The 21,017-nt window shown below is 35.3% G+C and overlaps 1 pseudogene; it reads left to right on the forward strand.

Moving 5' to 3' along the window:
- The first annotated feature begins 18 nt into the window (after positions 1 to 18).
- Positions 19 to 20,988, forward strand: LOC116423629 (annotated as a pseudogene).
- The last annotated feature ends 29 nt before the right edge of the window (positions 20,989 to 21,017 follow it).

Below are 21,017 nucleotides of genomic sequence, written 5' to 3' on the forward strand. Positions count from 1 at the left end.
TAACTATAACATGCACTAATGACGTGGCTTGTGTCAGACATCTGCAAAGCAAAGTGCTATGTGAATTCTGAACGGGAACAAGGAAAGGAAGGACTAGAGAAGTCTCCCCGAAGGAGATGACACAGGTGCAGGGACTTTGAAAAACTAGGCAAAAATTAAGTAGGCAAATGTGATAGGTGGGCAAAGGAGGGAGAGAGAGCATTTTGGGCTTAGGGGCAAAAGTGCAATCGTAAAAAGTGGCAGTTGATATTCTAGACACAGAATTGCCCAGTTTGGCTAGAGTGTAGAGAAAGCAAAGGCTATAAAAGTAGGATGCTTGAGATTTTGAATACTTAGAATGCAAAAAGGAGTTTGATATAGATCTTATGGACAGTAATAATAATAATAACCATCATTTACATATAGCACAATAAAGTTTGCAAAACACTGTAAAGTTTGCAAAACACTGTATAGTTATTTTAGTTTTTATTTTGCTGAGGCAATTGGGGTTAAATGACTTGCCTAGAGTCACATAGTTAGGAAGTGTTAACTGTCTGAGATGGGATTTGAACTCAGGTCCTCCTGACTTTAGGGCTAGTGCTCTCTCCATTGAGCCACCTAGCTGCCCTGATATAGGTTCTTTAAGTCTTCTCCCCAATTTGTGGAGGAGGGGGAAACAAAATGTACCATTGCTTTTTAGAGCCCTTACACTGGGGTGGATTAAAATATAGTGTCCAGACTAGCTCTCTGGAGGATCTTGGGACCAGCCCACGTCCTACTCTAGCATTCTATATACTTTGCTCTTCCTGGTTTCCAAAGGAAAACAATGGAGATTTTTTTTTTAATATGACCAGATTTATGTTTATGAAAGAAAGCTTCAAGAGGACACATATTTAGAGGCTATTGCAATATTGTAATTGTGCAAATGTGTGTGTGTGATGAGGTAATAAGCTTGTCAACAGGAATAGAGAAGAGGGAGTTTAGAGTCAATAAGACATGAGAATCAGTTACATGTGAATGCTAAAGGAGAGTAAAAGTCACAGAAAATCACAAAATTAGAAACTTGGGAGTCTGAATGAATGATGTCATGGTCACAAATAGTGAAGTCAGTAGGAGGTCGTGGTTTAGGGGAACTGAGAAAAAATTATTTTTGATATGATTAGTTTTAATTTCAAGTGTAATGTCTAAGTAGATATATGAGTCTGTAGTTCTGAAGAAGTCTAATCTGGTGGTAAAGAATTATGAGTCATCTGCATAGGTAGTTGAGGTTTGGGAGTGAATGAGATGATTGAAGAAGAGACTCCTCAGAAGTGCAGTAGCTTTCTCAAACAGATAATAAAGCACAGAGGAAGCTCAAAACCTCTTGATAGGGAAGTCACCCAGTCTTAGCAAGACCAACAGTAATGACATAAATACTGAACCCTTTACCAGATGATGGGGAATTTAAATATCAATTACCCTCTAACTCCTCAAGAGTTTTTCTTCCATTACATTAGTATCAATCTGGATCAGTTTACCATGTCCACGACTCCTTCCTCCCTGACCCCACTGCCTAATCCTGCTAGACTCATAAAAAAACCTACCAGACTTCAAAAGTTTGCTGAAAAGGAACCCAATTCCACCAGGTCCCTAGGAACTATTTCCACCATTTTCACAGATTGCCTTTTTTTTTTTTTTAAATCCCTTCAAAAACTTACTTTCTTGTTATCAATTCTATGTTTCCTTGTTTTAGGCTTTGGTATTCCCAATCTTCCTAAGGCATTGAGATAAGAGTGAGAGAGAAAAAAAGGTTGACAAGATGATCCTTAAGGAATATCCACATTAAGAAGCAAGGTAGAAAAAGGTAGACAAAGAAAAAAAAGAAGGAATGTTTGGGGAAGGACCCGCATGCTGTAGAAGATCTGAAGTCACGAGAAGAGAGAATATCCATTAAGAGGGAAGAGTCAACATTGTCAAAAGCTTACTTAAAGTAAAATGAAGACTGAAAAATACCCACTTAATTTGGTGATTACAGGAGATTGTGGATAACTATTTAAATACAAAAGAATGGAGAAGACCTGAGGCCAGAAAGACAAATTAAAGAGTGGATATTAAAGATGTAGAGATATGAGAGAAGCCACAACTTAGACACAGCAGTTTAACAGTAAAGAGGAGAGAGACAGGATTATGGGTAGTTGGATGTGGCTATGCAAAAAATTCAAGGAAAGTCTTTAAAATTTTTTTTTTTAGGATTGAGGAAATCACATATGTTTGTGGACAGAAGAAAGAATCTGCAGAGAATGAAAGAAAAGATGCATGAGAGAAAGCTAAACTGGGGATGGGCAGAAGGAAATGGATTTAAGTCTACAAGATATTTTTTGCTGTGACTAGAGTAAAGGAGAAGAAAAAAGTGTGATGATGCTGATACCGCCTGTGAATTGTTGGTCCCTGGGGATCCAGACTTTCAACCGAACTCTTATCTTACCACCAACTCCAGCTCCTATCTGTTTGGAGAGGGGATATTTATTAATTAACAAGTATTTATTAAGTGTCTGTTATGTGTCAGGCAATGTGAAGACAAAAGCAAGAACAGACTTTGTCATCTAGCAAGTTACTATGTAACTGGAGGAAACAACATGAACACAAATAGGTGTACTTAAAAGAGAAACAGTGATTTGAGGATGAAAGCTATGAAGACAGCTTTTGAGGTGAGCCTTGAAGAACAACAAGGGGTTTTAAGGAGGGAATGAATTTTAGGCATAAGGGACACTGACACTGAGATAGAAAAATCTAATCCCCTGCATGAGCAATAGAAAAAAGGTCATTTTGGCTGAAGCACAGCCAAGAATATGTTAGTAAATATTTAACAGTTGGGGCTCTGGGGGGTGGGGGGGGTGGAGGTAGGAAATGGGAGGAGAAAGCATGCATTAACACACTTTTAAAATTTAATCTGTATCATAAACATTTTCTTCATAGTCTCCTTAAGTCTAGTTAATCAACAGAACAATAAATAAAATCCTCATTTGTAACATTTGCCAGTTTCTGAGGTATAAATGAACACACTTAAAATCTAACAATATTCTCTTCTCAGTTCTAGCTGAGTCTAGAATGCCTCTGATTACAGCATGCAAGAAAGGGAAAAATGTGCAATAATGCTGGAAAGATAGAATGGGTGACCAGTATGTTCATTTGTATTGCTTATCTGTACAAATAGTCCTTGCTATACTTAAGGACCTTTCTGCAGACCTCTATGTGATTTTTACTTAATGCAAATTTGCCCATATCCACCCACTTCACTTAGCCTATGTAATAAAAACATATAATTTTATACAAGTCATAAAATGTACTAAAACACAGACATATAAAATATTGTAACAATAATTACAAAATGACAGGTAAAGTTGATTTTAAAGTATGTACACTACTGTGCAGTAAAGTTAGTGTAGTTTCAATAGAATAAATATAGTTAATCTAGCCTTTATCACTGGTGATTGGTTTCTTGACTTTTTTTTCCTTTTTTTAAAATGGCTTTTTATTTACAAGTTATATGCATGGGTAATTTTACAGCATTGACAATTGCCAAACCTTTTGTTCCAATTTTTCCCCTCCTTCCCCCCACTCCCTCCCCTAGATGGCAGGATGACTGGTAGATGTTAAATATATTAAAGTATAAATTAGATACACAATAAGTATATATGACCAAACCATTATTTTGCTGTACAAAAAGAATTGGACTCTGAAATATTGTACAACTAGCCTGTGAAGGAAATCCAAAATGCAGGCAGGCAAAAATATAGGGATTGGGAATTCAATGTAATGGTTCTTAGTCATCTCCCAGAGTTCTTTCCCTGGGTGTGTCTGGTTCAGTTCATTACTGCTCTATTGGAATTGATTTGATTTCATCTCATTGTTGAAGAGGGCCACGACCATCAGAATTGATCATCATATAGTATTGTTGTTGAAGTATATAATGATCTCCTGGTCCTGCTGATTTCACTCAGCATCAGTTCATGTAAGTTTCTCCAGACTTTTCTGAAATCATCCTGTTGGTCATTTCTTACCAAACAATAATATTCCATAATATTCATATACCACAATTTATTCAGCCATTCACCAATTGATGGGCATCCACTCAGTTTCCAATTTCTGGCCACTATAAAGAGGGCTGCCACAAACATTTGTGCACATGCAGATGCTTTTCCCTTCTTTATGATCTCTTTGGGATATAAGCCCAGTAGTAACACTGCTGGATCAAAGGATATATACAGTTTGATAACTTTTTGAGCATAGTTCCAAATTGTTCTCCAGAATGGTTGGATGTATCCACAGTTCCACCAACAATGTATTGGTGTCCCTGTTTTCCTATATCCCCTCCAACATTCCGCATTATCTTTCCCTGTCATTCTAGCCAATCTGACAGGTGTGTAGTGGTATCTCAGAGTTGTCTTAATTTGCATTTCTCTGATTAATAATGACTTGGAGCATCTTTTCATATGGCTAGAAATAGTTTCAATTTCTTTGTCTGAGAATTTTGACTTTTTTTTTTTTAAATGAAGCTATTGAGGAATGTTTGAACAATGCCTCTCTCTCTTTTTTTTCTTCTGACAACCGCAAACAATATTGTCTTCAACTAGTCTTTGAACTTAAAAAAATCTTGAAGTATTTGAATCCATTTTTCCAATACAAGAATAAAATTCACTTAATACTTCTCAATTGTTTTGTTGTGAACCTTTTTGGTTTGACCTCAGATTCTGAAGCTTCCTTTCTTCTTCTGCAATCTTTGCAGATAGCAATTCCATCAAATCCTCATTTGACTGTTTTCCATGAACCTTAATCAATTTCACATAATTCTTATCTACTTCTAGCTCCAATTCCTGTATTAATTTTACAGTCTTGTTACTTATTTCTAATACTTCATCTTTTTTTTTAATTTTTTTAAATTTTATTTTATTTTATTTTATTTTATTTTTTTTTAATTTAATAACCTTTTATTTACAGGATATATACATGGGTAACTTTACAGCATTAACAATTGTCAAACCTCTTGTTCCAATTTTTCACCTCTTGCCCCCACCCCCACCCCCTCCCCTAGATGCCAGGATGACCAGTAGATGTTAAATCTAATATTTCATCTTTGTCAACTCTACAGGAATGGACACTAAGCATGCTTTCCCCCCAAACTTCCTTTCTGTTTTATTCAACATTTCTCTTTCCAAACTCTATTTCTGTTATATCTTCCCATGCCTTAGAATTATTTTGGATTGCAAGATAAATATTAGGGGATTTCCAGAAATCTCTCAACAATAAGTCTTTTTCTGCTTCCAAAGCTGAAATTGTCTGGGCAAAAGTAGTGCTAACATAGGAAGAAAGTAGGTCCCCTTTTACATTTTTATTAAAATCATCCAATTGGAGAGGGTGACCTGGGGCATTATCCAAAATAAGTAGTATCTCAAAAGAAATGCCATTTTTATTAGAAAACTTTTTTTACTTTGACAATAGGAAGGAAGGAGTACACAAACCACTGTTCAAAGATGATAAGGTTATCTTTGCCTTAGGGTTAGTGAAATAATATATAGGTAGTGTGCATTGCTGATTTCTTCCCATGCTTTGGGATTTTCTAAGTGATGTACAAGAACAGATTTTAATTTGCAAGTCCCAGATGCATTTCCTCCAAGAAAAAGAGTAACTATTTTTTGAAGCTTTATGCCCTGGCATAGTTTTTTCCCTCCACTGAGATATAGGTTCAAGATGGTATTCTATGATAAAATAGGTCGGTTTTGTCTATATTCAAGTAAGTAGGGACCTTCATTTATTATTTTTTGTAGGAACTCTGGGAATTTCTTTGCTGTTTCAATGTCTTCAGTTTCTCCTGACCAACACTTGCATGTAATGAAACCCTGCACTTTTAAAATTGGAATTGGAATTAGGATTTCTTTCAGAATTCTCTACCTAAAATCAAATGTATATAATGTGAATTTACATAACATAAGAATTGTCTGTATACACACACACACACACACACACACACACATATGGCATATATACAATACACATATAAGCATACATATATAGTATATATTTATATATGTGTATAAATATCTATATTTTCTGTATCCGGGGTCATCTCCAGTTGTCCTGATCTATATTTTACCACTGGATCCTGAAGTCTCTGGAGGAGAAAATGAAATTGATGACTTTGCACAGCCTAGTTTTACTTAAATACTACTCACTTGCATGTCACTGATAGGTACACAGTTGTAGAGGTGCTGAACTCTCGCAGAATGTATTGAGTTTTCAGGAGTCTCTCCATATGGGCCACCAAATGATGGGGATATAGACTTGGATCCCAAAAATATATTGGAATTGTCTCAAAAAAGGTATACACTTAGAGTATCTCCAAATCAAGAACCAAAGATTTTATTATTATGTCATTGACTGGAAAGGTAATTTCCAAAAGGAAGTTAACAATTAACAAGGCAGAAAACTCAGGCTAAGTTTCTTAGTGGAACTTGCCATTGACAAGGGAGTAGTTATGTTATAAAAACCTCTGCATGGGAAGAGTCTCTCTCAGAGGAGACCAACATGTGGCCTATGAATACAGGACTCCATTGTTTGCCTTTGGTCTTTTCCATTTTAGGTATAGGAGTATCGAAGACAGCTATGGATTGTGGGCATCTAAAAGATCATAATGGAGTCCATGTTGAGATTTGCTGGAAATCAGATGGTGAGGAACAAAGCTCTGAATGCCTTAGTATAAGTGTGCCAGCAGAAATAAAGATACATGTTGGGAAAGCATTAATTTTAAAAACAATGTTCTTAATACTTTATACCCTTCTATGTACTCTAGGAGTACTTCTTGATGGTCCTGGAAGAAGATCCTCCATTTCCCAACTCTGGGCATTTTCAGTGTTTGTCTTCCGCGTCCAGAATTTTCTTACTCTTTATCTCAGTTTCCTAATTTCTTTTGCTTCTTTCAAGTCTCTGTTAAAAATCCCATTCTCCATAAGAAGTCTTTCCTTATCCTCTTGATGTTTTTGTCCTCTTATTGATTAGCTCCAATTTGTCTTATGTATCTTATTGGTAAATAGTTGTTTGAGTGTTGTATCTCACATTAAATTGTGATTTTCTTAAGGACAGGAACTAGTTTTGCCTTTTATTATATTCCTAGTACTTAGCACCATGTCTTGGTTAATAAATGTTTGTTGACTTGCCCTCTTAAACCCAATCTTATTACTTAAAATAGAAAAAAATTTCATCTTCAGTCTCTTCTTTCCATCCTTTTGTGCTCATGGAAATCTAGTTTTTTATAGAAGAGATAATATTTCTAGCTACTCTCTCCAGTGTTGATTGCTAAGATGGTAGACTCCTTTGTCCCAGTGTCTTTCCATATTCTTTCTCTATCATTATTCATCAACTATCATCCTTTAAGAATCTATATTATTGGGCCACAGCCTTGTTGCTATGATATACTGGACTCCTAGTCATTCTCCTTTATTTCCCAAGGAACTGGGGTACTTAACTCATAGTTGCTCTCTCTCTCTCTCTCTTTCTGTTTCTCCCTTCCTTTCCCTCTCTTTCTTTATCCTCTGTATCTTTCTCCCAATTTATGAGTTGGAGATTGAGTTGATGTCCTTTTAGGCACTTTTCTCTAAGTTCAACTCATGATAACTTTATATCTTATGACTAACAGCTTAGTTTATCTCAGCATATTTCATCTACCCCACAATGAGGAATGTTCATATTTTAGAGTCATTTCAAGTCCCCTCTCTGAACACAAATTCAATGACTACTAAATCCATTACCTGGGTCCTCACATTTGCACACCAGTTCTTTTGTTCTTCCCTGATTATCTTTATCTTACTTCCTTTAGTGTCTATCCTATACATTCTCTGAAGCTACTCATACTGCCACTCTCCCTCTCAACAGAGGTTCTGGACAATCACTTTACTTTTTTTAAATTAAAGCTTTTTATTTTCAAAACATATGCATAATTTTCAACATTCACCCTTACAAAACCTGGTGTTCCAAATTTTTTCCTTCTCTTTCCCCCTACCTCCTCCTCTAGATGGCAAGTAATCCAATATATGTTAAACATGTGCAATTCTTCTATACATATTTCCATAATTATCATGCAGCATAAGAAAAATCAGATCAAAAAAGAAAAAAAATGAGAAAGAAAACAAAATAAGCAAACCACAACAAAAAGAGTGAAAATACTATGTTATAATCTACACTTAGTTTTCACATTCCTATTTCAGGGTAGCGATGGCTTTCTTCATCACTGAACAATTGGAACTGGCCTAAATCATCTGTTGAAAAGAGCCAAATCCTTCAAACTGACCGTCGTATAATCTTGCTGTTGCTGTGTACAATGATCTCCTGGTTCTGCTCATTTCACTTAGCATCAGTTCGTGTAAGTCTCTCCAAGATTCTCTAAAATCAATTCTCCTGATTGTTTTATTGTTTAGAACAATAATATTCTATAACATTCATATACCATAACTTATTCAGCCATTCTCCAACTGATGGGTATCCATTCAGTTTCCAGTTTCTTGCCACTACAAAAAAAGCTGCCACAAACATTTTTGCACATGTGGGTCTCTTTCCTTCTTTTAAGATCTCTTTATGATACAAGCCCAATAGAAACACTGCTGGATCACAGGGTGTGCACAGTTTGATAACTTTTAGAGCATATTTCCAAATTGCTCTCCAGAATGGTTGGATCTGTTTACAACTCCACCAATGATGTATCAGTGTCCCAGTTTTCCCACATTCATCATTATCTTTTCCTGTCATCTTAGCCAATCTGAGGTAGTGGTACCTCAGAGTTGTCTTAATTTGCATTTCTCTGATCAATAGTGATTTAGAACATTTTTTCATATGACTAGAAATGGTTTCAATTTCTTCATCTGGAAACTGTCTGTTCATATCCTTTGACCACTTATCAATTGAAGAATGTCTTGAATTCTTATAAATTTGAGTCAATTTTCTACATATTTTAGAAATGATGCCTTTATCAGAACCCTTGAATGTAGAAATTTTCCCCCCAGTTTATTGCTCCCCTTCTAATCTTGTCTGCATTGGTTTTGCCAAAGATTTTACTAAAAAATATTGAGGCCATCTCATCTACTATAAGCTCTCTTCTCCCTACTTCTGTATTTCAAGTCATCTCAACAACATACCTCTTTGTTCTAATCTTGGAGGAAGAGGTAATCCTTTTTGTAGACATCAATCTCACTACTTTGTGTAGTTTCCAATCCCTCTCTGACAGATTGACAAATACAGGATTTAATAATCTTGTATAACTTTTAATCTCTCCTTGTTTATAGGCTCATTCCTTAAATGTTTTTAGACATGAAGAACTCTTCCTCTACCTTAAGCAAACAAACAAACCCTTTCATTCATTCCACTATCCTTTCAAGCTATCATCTTATATCTCTTCTCCCTTTCACAGGCAAATGTCTACATAAAAGTTTTCTACCCCTTTTACTACAGTTTCTTATTTCATACCTACCACTCACTCTCAACCCCATCATTCAACTAAAATTTTTCTTCCAAGGATTCTAATATTTGATAAGTTTTTAAGTCTAATAGCATCTTCTCTTTATGTTTATTGGCCTCTCTGCATTTTTGGATGTTGTTGACCACTTCTTCCTATAATCTAAATTTCTATGGGATTTTTAACCATTCATTAACTCTTTTGGCAATCCGGTAAAACCTATGAATTCCTCTTTGAATAATGGTGATTTCCTACATTCACAATGAAAGGAAATGCTAAATTTCAGTTAGATATTAGTGAAAATAGAGATGAATTTTTTTTTCTCCCATAGAAGTTCATGGGTCTCCTGAAATCTATCTATGGATTCCTTGAGGGTCCATGGATCCCTTAAGGGTCCATGGATCCCAGGTTAAGAATCCCTACCCTTGACAGAGTTTGTAGCATTTAGTTTTCTATTTATGTCACAGTTCTCTTCTGGTTCTCTTCTCATGTCACGGACATAATAGCTTATCTTATTAAATATTTTTTAATTACATGTAAAATAATTTTTAACAATCATTTTTCTAAATTTTGAGTTTCAAATTCTCTTCTTTCCTTCCTTCCTCTCACTCATGTCCTCTCCTTGAGAAGGCACTTGGTGTTGATTATACATATGAAGTCACACAAAACATACTTCTATATTAGCACTGTTACAAAAGAAAACAGACAAAAAATAAAACAAGATAAAGTAAAAAAGTTATTTTTCAATCTGTATTTAAAAATTCATCAATTTGGTCTCTGGAGATGGATAGCATTTTTCATAATGGGTCCTTTGGAATTGTCTTGGATCATTGTTTTGATCAGAGTAACTAAGTCTTTCACAATTAAACATCTTTACATTTTTACAATTGCTGTTAGTATGTACAGTGTGTTCTCCTGGTTCTGCTCCTTTCATTTTGCATGAGTTCATATAAGTTGTCTTCTTAGTTCTCTCTCTACCTATCTGCTCAATTCTTTTTTAGTCTCCTCTGCTGGATTGTCATCCTTGTTCCATGTCCTTTGAATGGGTATTTTCCAGAACTCTGTCAAGGGCTTTCTCCATATATACTCTCCTTCTCTCATAGATTTTGATTTCCCATTGGTTCAATTTTCACCTCTATGCAGAGGAATACCAGAACAAAATATATAATCCCAGTCTCTTTACTAAACTTTAATCCTGCAACACCAGCTTCCTATTTGATATCTTTAAATATATATAGCTATCTCAAATTCATAACAACCAAAACAGAACTCATTTTCTCTTCTCTAAAACATTCCCCTCTGCTGAACTTCCTTATTTAATGATATTGTCATCCTGCCAGTCATGGGGGTTCAAAACCTCAAGTCATCCTCAACTCTTCCCTTTCCCTAACATCCAATCATCAACCAAGTCTTATATTCTCTATAAAATATTTCATATCCATCTCCTCTCCACTAACAATTCAAGCTCTCATCACTTCCTGCTGAGACAATATTTTAAAATTATTTTTTTTAAATTACCAAGGATTTGTTTTTCATTTTTCCATTTTCCTCTCTTCTCACCAATGGAAAAAAAAAGAAAGGAAACAAAAGTCTTATGACAAATAAGCATACTTAAAAGAAATAAATTCTCTTTTTTTTTTATTTTTTATTTTTTATTTAATAGCCTTTTATTTACAGGATATATACATGGGTAACTTTACAGCATTAACAATTGCCAAACCTCTTGTTCCAATTTTTCACCTCTTACCCCCCCCACCCCCTCCCCTAGATGGCAGGATGACCAGTAGATGTTAAAAAGAAATAAATTCTCTTTGGTCATAGTCCAAAAATACGTCTCATTCTGCATATTAGTTTATTACTTCTCCATCATAAGGTAGACAGCATTCTTTATTATCAATCCTTTAGAATCATGGATAATCAGAGTTAAGTCTTTCAGGCCTGGAGAGACTTACACGAACTGATGCTAAGTGAAATGAGCAGGACCAGGAGATCATTATATACTTCAACAACAATACTAGATGATGACCAGTTCTGATGGATCAGGCCATCCTCAGCAACGAGATCAACCAAATCATTTCTAATGGAGCAGTAATGAACTGAACTAGCTATACCCAGAAAAAGAACTCTGGGAGATGACTAAAAACCATTACATTGAATTCCCAATCCCTATATTTATGCACACCTGCATCTTTGATTTCCTTCACAAGCTAATTGTACAATAATTCAGAGTCTGATTCTTTTTGTACAGCAAAATAATGTTTTGGTCATGTATACTTATTGTGTATCTAAGTTATATTTTAATATATTTAACATCTACTGGTCATCCTGCCATTTGGGGAGGGGGTGGGGGGGGTAAGAGGTGAAAAATTGGAACAAGAGGTTTGGCAATTGTTAATGCTGTAAAGTTACCCATGTATATATCCTGTAAATAAAAGGCTATTAAATTAAAAATAAAAAATAAAAAAAAAAAAGAGTTAAGTCTTTCAGAAGCACTTTAAATAGGAGAGAGAATGACATGGTCAGACAGATTTGAGACTAAGGAAAATCACTTTGATAGCTATATGGAAGGTAGATCAGAGAGAAGATCAATTAGGAAGCTATAATCCAGATGAGAGCTGAAGAGGTCCTGAACTAAGATGGTGGCTGAGTAAACAGTAACAGCTAGGAGGGATACTGTTGGAGGTAGAAGTGATCATGTTTAGCAACTCAAGAGACAAATAGTATGAAGGAGAAGGGAGTTGAGGATAATACTGAGGTTACAAAGCTGGGAAACAAAAAGACTGTTGTGCTTTTGGAAAAAAATAGGGAGGTTACAAAGAGGTATGATGAGTGTGAGGGTAAACATAATTCTATTTTAGACTTGTTGAGTTTAAAGTCTTTGCCTTTTATCTTTCTTTGTATCCTTAGAGCTTAGCACAGTTCCTAGACCCTAGGAGACATTTAGTGAATGCTAGTGAGTTGACAGGCTCTAGTATATTTATCTTGAAATGTCCAATAACTTTTGGTGATGTAGGACTGAAATGGATTATCTGTCTATCTACACATATATCTATATTTGAGTCATCTACGTGGGATGATAACCCTGATATTAACAGCTGATATGGTCACTAAGTGAAAGTCTAAAATATAGAAGAGGGTCCAGGACAGACTCTACGGGTACAACCCTTTTAAAAATTGTGATATGGTCATGGTATTACAAAATAGAACAGTTAGGCTGTCAGAAAGAGCTAGGAGAGAATATTCAATAGTGACAAATGGGTGGGCAATAGTGCCAAATTCTAAAGAGAAGTCTTGAAACTTGAGGACTGAGAAAAGACCATTAGATTTGGATCTTAAAAAATTACTAGTTAGTTTTGAGAAAGCAGTTTCAGTTGAGTGATATTGAAAGCAAAATTGCAAAAGATTGCAAAATAAGAGGAAAGAATATAGAACCAAGTAGAGGCATCTTATTCTTTGGCTGAGGAAGAGAGAAGCAATATAGGAAAATAGGATCTAGCAAATATAGGACAAAGAAACTTTGAAAAGAATAGTTATATTTATAAACAGCAAGGAAGAAACCAGTAAATAAGGAGTTATTGAAATCTGAAGGGAGACGGGGCTGGTCTCCATTTTCTTTCTGTGACTAGAGTTTATTTGCAGTTATTGACCAGAGTTCACAAATCTTTTCTTCTCAAGCGGCTCATCTGCACCCTTTCCATCCAAACTTTTTTCTATTTAAAAAACCCTAAAAATAATATTCTTATATCAGTTTTTCTAGAATCAATAACTTGCCATGCTTCATTGTACACAGATTACCCTTAATCTTAATAATCATGAAGTCTGTCTCTACAAGTACAGGAATGGATGGATGGAAAGCCCATATTTGAAAGGAACACAATGAACACATTACATGTATTTGTTGATGGGATTCCCAAGAGTGATCAAATTGTGTACACTATAGAACTCATGTCTAGAGTCAGAAAGATTGCATCTGGAGACCACCTCTGATGAACCTAAGGATTAATTCAGCCACTTTTGTAAAGTGGTCTCTCCAGGAAACTCAATTTGCTAGTAGAATTCAATTGATTTCTGTGTGCTACTTTGAGATTAAAAATGACTTGTGGGTGAATAAGCAAATAAAAAAGCCAATTCATATGAGCAGAACCAGGAGATCATGGCAACAAGAAGACTATACGGTGATCAATTCTGATGGGCATGGCTCCCTTCAACAATGAGATGATTCAAACCAGTTCCAATTGTTTAGTGATGAAGAGAATCAGCTACACCCAGAAAGAGAACTATGGGAAATGAGTGTGGTTCACAACATAGCATTTTTCACTTTTCATTGTTGCTTGCTTGCATTTTATTCTGCTGCTGCTGGGTTTTTTAAAAAACTGGTTTGATTTCACTTTTCTTGTACAGCACAATAATTATATAAATATGTGTGCATAAATTGGGAAAAAAAAAAGCCAATTCATTCTATTGTCTTTAGTTTAGATGGGCATTTCAACAATATTTTATTGGTTTCTGGCTTTTGCGAGATCAAGTGTACATTCTGCCTATATTAAAGAAGTTGATGAAAAACCAAGCAGTATTTCATGGGATACCAAGATAACTTTTGGCCAATGGATATCAGAATTTGATAGTCCTGGAAATGATAGTTGGGTACATGGGGTTAATTTTTCTGCCAATGGGAACTGTCTCTTTTGCGTCAGCCACAATATATCAATTAATGATGCTTGTAAAAGCATGATGATTTCAGATATACATGTGTATATGCATATATTTCTATATATATACATAATCACATATGTAGGCACACATATTTATGAGTTTTTTTACTCTTTAATATATTTATCTCTGAGAAGTGTGATGACTGCTAAGTATGACTATTACCCAGTGATATTTAATTATGACAAGCATGAGTCCTTGACCTTTGTCTCTTACTCAGACATTAAAACAGAGCATCCAATGCAACATAAAGATTTACATGAACGGATGCTGAGTGAAGTGAGCAGAACTAGAAGAGCCTTGTACACAGTAACAAGATTATGTGATAATCAACTGTGTTGGACTTGACTCTTCTCAACAATTCAGTGTTTTAAGAGAATTCCAATAGACTATGGATGGACAATGTCATCTGCATCCAGAGGGAGAACTATGGAGATTAAATGTGGATTGAAGCACTGTCAAACTCATAGAAAGAACAGCTGCCTCTACTTTCTTACTACCAGTACACTTCACAATCACTTACAATCTAGCTTTTGATTTCATTATTTGACCATAACCAATTCCTTTCAAAGTTAACAATTTTTAAACTATTAAAATCTGGTGTCTTTTTCAGTCCTTATTATCTTTGATGTTTTCTTTAGACCCTTCCTTTAGACACTTTCTTTTTCCTTGGGTTCTGCAACACTATTTGCTTGGTTTTCAAACATGTTTAAACAGTTTTTCTTAATACCCTTTGCTTGAACCATCTCCTGTTCTTTTATTGTAGATATCCTCTAGGACAGTGGTTTCCATTTAGTAGTTTGATGATGATCAAAGGAGATTGGGCTAAATTTTTTTTTTATTGGATTCTTAAATAGTAAATCATTGCCTGGTTATTTTATAAATACATTTTTCTTCTGTGATAATAAGCATGTGTATGTTTGAGCATTATGTTTGTTTTTGCTGCAATTTGAAACTGTCATGATCAGGTACATAACAATTTTGGTGTTCTTGTATTAATTATATAAAACTGAATACTTCTAAATTCAATATCCCAGCCTGTCATCAAATTGTTTCCATACTGCCACAAGAATTTGACATTCAGGTACAGATGTCCAGTATATGATTAGACACAAGCAAATACTCTCTGTACACTATCCCAAAGGAGCTCTCTCTTTCCCCTAAATTACCTTGTAATTACACCTGATTAGCTGATCAAAATGTTCCAATCATAAGAATTCTTGCATCAAAAATGTTAGACTGTTTGAAAACGATTTCTGGGCATGCATTGTGATTCATATTGAAACCATTAGAGACCATCAGAAATATTCTTCAGAAACACATTATAGAGTACCTCAGTGGTAAGGTTGTTTTGTTTTATTTTAATCAATTATCTATTTAAATTCTGATTTCCTCCCTATATTACTGCTCTTTAACCTAGTGGATTTTCAAATGAAAGATTTTATTCAATAGTTTCCAGGAGAATAATAGCCATTATGCCCATGGAAAAGAAGAAAGTAACATCTGAAGAAAATCTTTCCCTATAAGGGTTAGTTTGTAAAACTTTTTTCAAAAACCAAAGGAATAAATGCAACTGCATTATAAGTACATTTATCATTTAATACAGTACTTGTCATTAGCCAATAGAAAAGAAAATATTTCATCTTGTAACTATTCATTTTTATCTTTTGTTTTAGATTGCTAAAATAACATGTTAGCAAGACAGTTTTTAAAATTCTATCATTTTCTACCACATACTTGTGTGAGTGAGCATTTTTACTTTTTTTTTTAAAATCAAAATACAGTGATAAACTCATTGTGGAATGAGATTTTAGATTGAGTTTATCTGGTACTGAACTAAATACTGTGAATTTTTGTTTTTAAAAAATTCAGTATAGAAATTAGGTTTATATATTATAGTTATATTTCATTAAACATCTTCCAAGTTGTAACTTATTTCACTAAAAAATTATTTATGTTCAACAAAATTTGTGAAATAAAGAAATTTAGTATAAGGTCTTTCTGGATTACTTCTTACTGGATGTTCTAATAATATATTATTTTATAAAGTTTTATCATTATTTCATAGTTTTATAATTTTATATTTAGAGTTTTCATTGGTAGAATGTTTTATATCTTCTAACTATAGTTATATAAATTTTAACTTGGAGACTTTGGAGTGCAAAATGATAGTTTTTATAAGCACTTAATGAATAAATCTCAAAAAGTATTAAGAGTAATATATTAAATTACCTTTGAATGTTTGGAGGTCCAACACCTTTTTTTTTTATTGTTGTTGAAATGGGGTTGAAGAACCAAAGACACCTTGGGAATCACTACCTTAGGGCTCTTTCTGGGTCATCTTATCATCTCTCTTTTAAATTTATCTCTCTAGATGATCTCATTAACCTCCTTAGGTTCAAATATCATCTTTAGGCAGATGATTTCTCCCAACTCCCATTCTCTTTCTTGAATTCTAATGCTGTATCATTACTCCTGCTGCTTATTTCTTCATTGATATCTAATTGGCAATTCAATTTCAACCTGTTCAAAACAAAATTTATTTTCCTTTCAATCTATCCTGCTTCCAAATTCCCCTCTTTATGTAGGAGTGTACTGTTATAGTCTTAGTCACTTGAATTTGTAAATCTGAGAGACATCTTTGACTTTTCAACTCAACAAGAATTTATTAGGTGCCAACTATATATACATACAAGGTATGGTTGCTATAAAATCAAAACAAAAATCAGTTATGTCCTGAAGATAGTACTAAGGAACATAAGTGCATAGATAAGTAAATAAAAGATAATTTGAAGAGATAACAGATAGCATCTAAAGTGAGCCTTGAAGGAAGTTGAGAATTCTAAAATGGATAAGGAAATGAATTTCAGAAATGCAGTTATAGATTGTGCAAAGGCTAGGCCTTTTCTCTCTTTCTCCCCATATCTAAACAACTTCCTAATATTTTCTTAGCAATGTAGCACCTCTTTTGACCTACTTCCCTAGAAGGTATTTATTTGCTAAAAGTTCAGGGGGTACACTGCTGATACCCACTCCTAACAGTATAACTCATAGGCCCTCACTAGTGTGTAAATTTTTATTTGAAGCCTTTGGAAGGGCATTACTTATATCAAAACAAGCAAGCAGCTTTTAATAAAGGAATTTATTAATATGGTATAATTAAAGTAGTAGTTGCAAAATATTCTTCACATACTCTGGGCATACACTCTCAAAAATACACAGTGTCCAAGGGATGTTTGAGAAGAATGGAACACATTTGGCCAAAACAACTCACAGCTCTGGTAATTCAGAGCCTGCAAGTCCTTTTTCCTTTGAAAAATCCCCATAAAGCTCCTTATGGGGGTTAGCCATCTCTGCTAGTTTGCTTAGCTGGATTTCAAAGATCCTTATTGAACCTGATTTCAAGGGCTAGGTTTTTTCCCTAATTCATTTCCAACTCTCTTTGATGCCTAAAGTCCCATTTCTTGAAGCTGTTTCCTGAGTGAATATCTATCTTTATACTTCTCTTTATATATGTCAGCTGTGTCTAAAATTCTCTCAAAATGCTAAATGATAAGAGGCTCCTCTTCAAAATGAGATGGCTGATACAGGAATAGAGGGTAAGAAGAGAGAAAAATCTCCTTTCCCTTAAGAGGTATTTCTTTTCAGGGGTAGAGACCTCTACTCTTGGCTCAAACCAATGAACTAGTTAAAGAGCTACCAACTCAGCCTTTTAAGGTCCATGAGGAATGACCAAATTTTCAACCCTGCTAATTTCAAGTTGCTTCTTTAGTAAAAATAGATATTCACACTTTTAAAAAGGGATTACAGACTTATCCCTTGTTACATTAATGAATGGGTTCTTAAACTTTTTTCCCTTGTTGATCTCTTTGCCAGTGTGGTGAAATCTGTGGACACCATTTCAAAAATGTTTTTAAATGCATAAAATAAAATATATAGATTAAAAGGGAAAGCAGTTAAAATAAAAGTTATCCAAATAGCCTAGGTAAGAACTTTTGCATTAACACCTCATTATTTGTCCTTACATCCTTTACATCTATCTCCATATACCTCTCTTTTCTGTTTCCACCTCTCATCTCCTACCAAGCTATCCAGAATAAATTAAAAACAAAACAAAACAAAAAAAAAACAACCCCTCCCTCAAATCTTTACTGGATTATTTAATGCCCTAATTCAGATCATCACTTCCCCTTAACTGACCTCCCTGTTTCACCCTTCCCTACTCTAATCCATTCTCTATATAGCCACCTAAAGCCCAGGTTTAATTATATTATTTCTTACATATTGCTTCTAGGATAAAACATAAATTCCTCAGCCTGGCATTAAAAATCCTCTATAACCAGGCTCCAATTGACTTACAGAATTGTTTCATATAACTCTCCTTCATTTAGATTTCAGCATGACTTAGTTGATTTCATTAGGCATCTATTCCAAAAAAACACCAAATACCAGGCATTCAAAAACAAAAAAGTTCCTTCATTTAGGTTTTTGAAAGGAGACAGTGGTGGTAAAATATAAGCTGGAAAAAAAACACAGTATAAATTGAGAGATCATGTAAAGCTTTTTGGAGGATGTGGTATCTGGGCTAAGCCTCAGAGTAAGCTAAGGTTTTTATTGAAAGCATTCCAAAATTGGGAAACAGTTTATGTGAACATCCAAATGTTGGAAATTAACTGTTGACATCAAAGAATAGCTTGTAGCCCATTAGGCTGGATGTTGGACCATAGAGGTGAAAGGCCAAGGATGACTTAAGAGTTTGCAAATTTAGATGCGATAGAAGAGTAGCATTATCTTTAACAGATTATATTTAGTAAACATCAAGTACCTATTATGTACAAAGCACTATGCTAGAAATTTGGCAAAAATGATAGGCTCGATGGAGGGCATATAGAGTTCTTCACTTAAATGGCTACCATTTCAGTTAAAATTATTCCAAAAAAATCTTAATTGGTGTCAGTGTTTCAACTCTTCCCTCTCTAAAACACTTTCCACAGTTTTTAAAGCACAGGTCTGATCATATCACTCCTTTGCTCAAAAGTGGATCAGTATCTCTTGCTTCAAGATCAAATATAAACTCCTTTGGCTTTTAAAGTATTTCAGAATCTATTATCCACCTACCATTCCAGACATATTAGACTTTATTCCCCTTCACAAATTCTGGAATTCAGCCCAACTGTCCCTCCCTCCCTTCTTCAAATCTTACATATGATATTCCATTTCCTTACTGTGCCTTCCTTTGGGGCTCTACCTTATTGAATACCTAGTTTCTATTCTCAACTTGTTTTACCATGAGACTTCTTAATTTTCCCTGGATGACAATCTCTTTCCCGATTACTTTTCCGTTACATTGTTACATTTTCTTCTACGTGTTCCTCTTGTTTCTTATGATAAGTAACAAATAGTTTCATCCCGAGCAGCTGGCAGATAGAAGGCACCATGAGAAATGGATGGGCATTTTCAGTTTCCAGGTATGAAAATTAAATTGGAGAAATGAAACAAATTAGAAAACTGAAACGCACTTGGACATCAAGGAATAATCCAGGGTGGAAGCTATCTTCTCCCAAAAGGCTTTTTGGACGCTGGGACTGAGATTTGAAAATGATTTGTTCTTAGCTCTTGGCCCTCCTCTGTTATCTACCTCCTTCTAGAATATTCTAGAATAGAAGCTCCTTTGGGCAGGGACTGACTATGTAATGACAGGTAGAGATTCATGTCTTGTAATTGTTATAACATCCAATTAATGGGGAATCAGGGAAGGGACTTGTGCTTCAGGAAAGGAAATAAAATACTGCCTTTGGAGTTCAAACGTGTGTCTACTAACCCAGGCACCCATTCTTGCAAGAATGTAACAAATCTTTCCTGCCTTCATCGGTAAATCAGTGGAGCCCTTCATAAGATATTTTGTTTCTTACAGTACTTCATAGATGCTTGAATTGACTCACTACAAACACAGAGAGGTAAATAATTTTCAGGATGATTCTTTGAAGAAAAGAAAGAATTCTATGAGGCAGATATGGAGTCTGCAAAGGCAAAGTTCAGGGAACAGCTAGTAAGCAACTTAATCAGCACCAGTGTGTTGGCGAGTCCTGCACCAATGCTCATGAGGCAAAGGTACTGGAGTAGTTTCCCGTTTCCTTCCCCAGTTTTGTGCCGGCAAGGTTAAATGCCTTGCCCAGGGTCGGGCAGCTTGTGCGGGTGCTCACTGCATTGCTGCCCCCGCACCAAGATGGCAAGCGTCATTTTAGGCTCTGTGAATTCAAGTACACAGAATGACGTAATCCCTACTTACAATTAAGCTATTAAAACGGCAACAAGATTTTTGAGCCAGCGTGGGCATGTATGCATGCACGTACTTACGCATACACACACATATATATTATTAAAGCTCTTTGTATTTCAAAACATCCGCGTGGACAATCCTTTAACATTAGCCCTTGCAAAACCTTGTGTTCCAACTTTCCCTCCCTTCCCCCACGCCCTCCCCTAGATGGCAAGTACTCCAATATATGTTAAATATGTAAATATATGTATATATACACACACACGTGTGTGTTTAAGCAGAAATATAAATATGCCACCTACATATTTAGCATAAGTACAAGGTGACGCCGCCCCGGGAGGAGAGGGCGGCGGCCGGAAGACAAGACCAAGCAGCCACAGAGGGAGGGCGAAGGCGGGGGGAGGGGGGGGAGGAGGAGGAGGATCACGAGCCTGAGGAGGAGGATCACGAGCCAGGAAGTCGGGAGGGTGAAGCTCGGAAGGCGGGGCCACGAACGGAGGGGGCGGGGATGACGACGTCTTGCAGGCCCCGGGAGAGTTAAGGTTATTAAGGTTGCCAAGTCAGTGCGGA

The sequence above is a fragment of the Sarcophilus harrisii genome, chromosome 4 (assembly GCF_902635505.1).
Source record: "Sarcophilus harrisii chromosome 4, mSarHar1.11, whole genome shotgun sequence".
In the NCBI taxonomy this organism is placed as follows: Eukaryota; Metazoa; Chordata; class Mammalia; order Dasyuromorphia; family Dasyuridae; genus Sarcophilus; species Sarcophilus harrisii.